Genomic DNA, 5,326 nt, shown 5'->3' on the forward strand with positions numbered 1-5,326 from the left:
CCCCCCCCCCCCCCCCGTGTCTCTTCCTCTATCCACTGAAGGAAAAAACCGCAACAAAAGGTAGAAGACCACAGGGTGGGGAGAGAGCCCGTCGCTCTCCCTACGTGACCGTCCGGAGCGCTCGTTCAGATGGGAGGAGGTGTGTGTTTCATTGATTTGGGTGCCGTCTTTTCTCTGCAGCTGTGTCAGAAGACAGCGATCTTCGGATTTTCACTCCACCGAGTGAATACCCTTTTGAAGAGAATGTCTACGGGAAGCCTACGGTTCCCCCGCGTGGGTGGCCCTCCTCTAGAAATGAAGCTCGCTTCTTGAACGGAGGGGATCTGTGTACGCCATCATTCTTTCGGGACGATTTCTCAGACGCTAGCTTCGGACCGCCACATAGATCGTCCCCGACGTTGCCTCAAGGGTCCCCACCGACCGTCCCCAGCCTGCCCACTCAAGGGAGCCGGGCCCCTTCTGATCTGTCCGCCCGCCGTGAAGCTCCCTCCCGAGGGTCCGAAAGCCCACCTGTTTCCCAGTTCGGTTGAATGATGCAGCACCCGGGCGGGGCACTGGCACCCAGTGACTCCGTTCTGAGTCTGTGCGCTCTGGGGTGCGGGTGCGGGTGCGGGGGTGGGGGGGAGCGGAAGGGGAAGACGGTGGCGGTGGGGGGGGGGAGTTCCATCTCGACAGGTGGCCTCCTACCGACTGACTCTATGGGACGGACCGTTCCCACTCGGGACCGTGTACCTTCTCGGCCTAGGCACATCCCGGCTCTTAAAGCCACTCTCGGGGACACTCTCCCACGTACACGTAGATGGCCTGCACGAGTGAGTGCTCTTCCTTTCTCGAAACATTGGAAATCTGTCCGCCATTTTACCTGACCTGACGGTGTGTGATAAAGGAGCATAGAACCCTCAGCCACCCTCCGCCTTCCCGCTGCCACGAGAGACGGTGCGGAGCGTGAGAGTCTATCCCCGGCTCTCCCTCGACTCTCCGTGTCCACCGGAACGTGGCCCGACTGCAGTGACACCAGCTATGTTAAGTCGGTCTCTGGGTAGGGAAAGAACGTCACCGGATAGGCCCCATCGATCGCTTATCTGTTCTGATAGTTTTGTGGCAGCCGTTTCTTGCCCCTTTCTTTTCTTTTTCTGTCTCTCGCCCTCGCCCCCGCCCCCGCCCCCACCCCCAAATTCTTTCTAAGAAGACATTTAGGATGTCAGATTCTGGCCACGTGCCCCCCTGGGCACAGGGGGCCAGCAGAGACAAAGGTCTTTGGTACCAAGTGTTCATTCCACAGTGACAGATATTGCCACGCTTGTACTGACCGGGCCTTGAGATCGTGAGTGGGTCAACTCTGAAACTCCCTGTACTCTACTTCTCTCTCGGGTAGGTCCCTGTCCCAACCCTCCGGCTTCTAGCACACACCCAGTGTCACTCTCTCCTCTCGGGATAAAGTTCCAAGTTCCAGATGATCCGATCCGCTCCAAGGAGGAAGGGGAGCTGGCCGGGCCGCCCACTGTGCGCCCCACCCCCACCCCTCCCCACCCCCGTCATAGGGTCCCTTCTTTTCAGGCTGACACTGGCACCGGTTGTCGGGTGTCACCTAGCGGCCACTTTGATCAGCCATCGGGATCGGGATCGGGGAAAGTCAGGTGACGTTGGGAGTTTAAGAGCTGACTCCCCGGGCGGGGGCGGGGGTGGGGGTGGGGTGGGGGTTTTGTGTGGTGTGTGTGTGTGTGTGTGTGTGTGTGTGTGTGTGTGTGTGTGTGTGTGTGGGTGGAGGGCGGGGCGTGGTTCGGATCAGCCGCGGGGAGTAGAGCACGGTCCGGTCCCACTCTCTTCTTCCTGGGCCCGCAGCTCTGGGCCCCGCCCGAGGCAGCCCTAGCCTCTGGCGGGTCTCCGCCCACCCGCCCTGTTGTCTGCGGGAGGCGCCCCTCCTCCCGCTCCCTCCCTCCTCCCGGGACCATAGGCCTCTGCCCGTAGTTCTTTTGTTGTTGTTGTTGTTGTTGTTGTTGTTGTTGTTTGCCCTTTTGTTTGTTTCCGTTTTATCTTGTTTTTTAGGCTTACTGAATATCATCTCGGATAAAAATTTAAAGCACAGAATGCCTCATATTATATAACAAGATGTAGCTTTTTATCCTACGCCGAGAGCGATGCATTTTTCTCTTCGGGTCCATTTTCCCGTCCTGGGAGAAATACGAAGTTGCTCGTGATACTTCCCCATCATCTTCCGGTTTCCCCGACTCAGAAACACTGTCAACACGACGTATTCGATGGTATATCTCTGCGTGTGCACGTGGGCGCCCTTACCTATTTCTTTTCGGCATCGGGCTCCTATCTTTTGGTACCTAGGGGGGAAAAAAGAAGAAACCAAAAAAGGACGGAAAGATGTTCTGTCCTTTTACCCTCTCCTCCCCCCCCCCCCCCCCCACCAACTTTTGGGAACTCGTCGTCTGGCCTACGTCCCCAAGGCAGGTTAAATCTTTTCTTAAAACTCCCAAGTGGTCCCCTGCCCCCCAGGTGGGCGGCCGGCAGAGTTCACAGAGTTCACAGGCTTTGTTTTTGGCAGAGCCTGGACGATTGAAATCATTAACCGCAATCGTTGCTAAAGCTGAGGACCACAGGCTCCCACCCACCCACCCCCCCGCGCGCCCTTTAAAAGCTCTCTATTTCTGCCTAGCCCTATGTTCGGGAAATCTGGGGGCTTGAGATGGGAAGGTCTACCTTATTTCCTCCTTTACCGGCAAAATAGACTCTCTCTTTCCTTCCTCGTCACACGGCTTGTCCTCCTTATTTGGCCTCGTGGGCAAGTGGCCCAGCTTTCGGTAACACCGAGACTTCTAAGCTGTCTTATCGGTCTTGTTTTGTTTTTACTTTCTTTCCTCTTTTCTTTTTTCTTTTTTTTCTTTTCCTTTTTTTTTTTTTTTTTTTTTGAGACAGGATTCCTTTCACTCTGTCCTCTCCCAGCCAGGCCGCCTTGGCCTGATTGTAGCTCACGGCAAGCTCCAAATCCAGGGCTCAAGTGATCCTCTCTGCCTCGGCCTTCTGAGTAGCTGGGACTCTAGGCAAATGCTGTGCTGCCACACCCGGCATAATTTTTCTTTTTTTATATTTTCTTGGTAGAGACGAGGTCTCATCGTGTTACCCAGGCTGGTCTCCGGCTGCTGGGCTCAAGTCATGCTCCCGTCTCTGCCTCCCAAGTTGCTGGGGTCACAGGCATGAGCCACCGTGGCCAGCCAGGTTATTGAAAGGCGATCACTTTGCTATCCTGATACGAAACCCCAAATGTGCGAGTGTGAGGCACCAGACGGAGGGGAGTCCCCGCACCACATTGTCACGGCCGTTGAGGGTGGCTCACGAAAAAGCTGGGATGGGGGTACACGGTAGTGATCAAGGGGATACATTCTAGTGGGATAGCAGAAATATAGAATGTCCTGAAAAACACCAAGTGTCAGAATGCCACAGCAGTCAACGGCTCACAAACTTCCGTTCCCTTGTGTCATGGTAGGCGGCTTACTTTTCTCCTACTCCCTCGGTATGAGTAAAGCCTGACATGGAAAATGTCTACGTCTCATCCAAATCCGTCAAGACGATGGAAGGGGGAACTGGGAGAGGAACAAAGAGAAAACAAGGAAGAAGCAAAACAAGGGAGAAGGGGGACGAGGAGGAGCAGGAGGAAACTGCCTCCCCTGCCCCCGTGCTACCCAACGATACGTGAAGAATGGCCTCTTCCCTCCTCTCCCACCCTGTAACTATGCCTGGAGGTGTACCCTACGGCTACGGTCCTAAAAGAATGTACGACTACTTATAATAGTGGAAGAAACGCGGTCTGATAGGTTTTTGTGCAGTGGGACACCTACCCGGCCAGGGCACTCGCGGTGAATGGAGCTCGCAGGGCGGGCGGGAGGTCGCTCTGGGTGAGTCTGTGAGTTAGCGGTGAGTGGTGAGTGAATGTGAAGGCCTAGGACGTTACCGTAGCTTTTTATAAACCCCGGACGCTTAGGCCACACACGACATTTACCTTCAGAAATTTCTTTCTTCAGTCATACATTAACCTTAGCTTACTGTAAGTGTTTTCACTTCATAAACTTTCCCACGTTGTTTTTTTTTTTTTTTTCCTTTTCCTTTTCTTTCCTTTCCTTTTTTTTTTTTTTTTTTTTTCTTTTTTAACCTTTTGGACTCTTTTGTAACACCACGACTTAAAACACAAACACATTGCACTGTCGTACACAGATGTCTTCTTTCTTTCTTTCTTTTTTTTTTTTTTTGAGACAGAGTCTCACTTTATTGCCCGGGCTAGAGTGAGTGCCGTGGCGTCAGCCTAGCTAGCTCACAGCAACCTCACACTCCTGGGCTTAAGCGATCCTACTGCCTCAGCCTCCCGAGTAGCTGGGACTACAGACATGCGCCACCATGCCCGGCTAATTTTTATGTATATATATTTTCAGTTGGCCAGATAATTTCTTTCTATTTTTAGTAGAGACGGGGTCTCGCTCTTGCTCAGGCTGGTCTCGAACTCCTGAGCTCAAACGATCCGCCCGCCTCGGCCTCCCAGAGTGCTAGGATGACAGGCGTGAGCCACCGCGCCCGGCCTGGATGTCTTCTTTCTTTGTGTCCTTATTTATTCTGTAAGGTTTTTCCTACTTTTAAAGCTTTCATCGTTCTATGCACTTTTCAAAACAAACAAACAAACAAACAAACAAACAAACAAACAAACAAATAAATAAATAAATAAATAAATAAAAACTAAAACGGAGGCGGGGGAGGAGGGAGAGGGAGGGAGAGAAATAACACACACATGGATACGTTTCCCAACTCAACCGAGGAAGGGGGCCGAGTCAAGGTTCTCAGGGAGCCACCGGTGACGAAATGGTCAGGCTCAGAATCAGCACGGCAGAGTGGCTGCAGACCCAGGGGGCCTGGACCGGCTACCTGGATGACACTCCGTTTCCGGTAACTCGGGGAGTCATAGATCCCCTTGTGCCTCAGCCTCTTCATCTGCAAATGGGGAAATAATGGTGCCTACCCCACAGGGATATGGTGCAGAGTGAAAAAGCGAATGCAGGCAAAGCACACAGAAGCTCGCGTGGCAAGCGGTAAGCCTGTCATCGTGGTCACAGTCGTTGTTATAGGATCATCTTCCTACGTCCTTGTCTTTTAAAGATTAGTAGAACCTCCCAGAAGATGAGAATAGGCTCCTCCTGAGCAAGTCTCGGCTGTAAAGCCACAGGCATGTTGAGCATGAGGCACAGAAGGCAGAATAAAAACCTGATCCCGGAACATTATGTTCCTGCAGGACATGAAATCATCGAAGGTATGGGAAATCCTACCTTACATCGGT

General features: G+C 53.0%; 2 long non-coding RNA genes across 4 annotated transcripts in view; both read left to right on the plus strand.

Moving 5' to 3' along the window:
- Positions 1–1,478, plus strand: part of LOC123627573 — a 3,825-nt gene extending 2,347 nt beyond the window's left edge. For 2 of the 3 annotated variants that reach the window (XR_006731363.1, XR_006731365.1), the window contains exons 2-4: positions 181–595; positions 746–1,039; positions 1,283–1,478. This is a non-coding gene — a long non-coding RNA (uncharacterized LOC123627573). Of the gene's footprint in view, positions 1–21; positions 61–180; positions 596–745; positions 1,040–1,282 lie in introns of those variants that run through there. The other variant, XR_006731364.1, reaches the window with a different exon arrangement.
- A 1,705-nt stretch (positions 1,479–3,183) lies between these two features.
- LOC123627575 lies at positions 3,184–3,548 on the plus strand. Its single transcript, XR_006731367.1, has 2 exons — positions 3,184–3,225; positions 3,494–3,548. It is a non-coding gene; the product is annotated as an uncharacterized LOC123627575 (long non-coding RNA).
- The last annotated feature ends 1,778 nt before the right edge of the window (positions 3,549–5,326 follow it).

Source organism: Lemur catta, chromosome 25 (genome assembly GCF_020740605.2).
Source record: "Lemur catta isolate mLemCat1 chromosome 25, mLemCat1.pri, whole genome shotgun sequence".
NCBI classification, from domain to species: Eukaryota; Metazoa; Chordata; class Mammalia; order Primates; family Lemuridae; genus Lemur; species Lemur catta.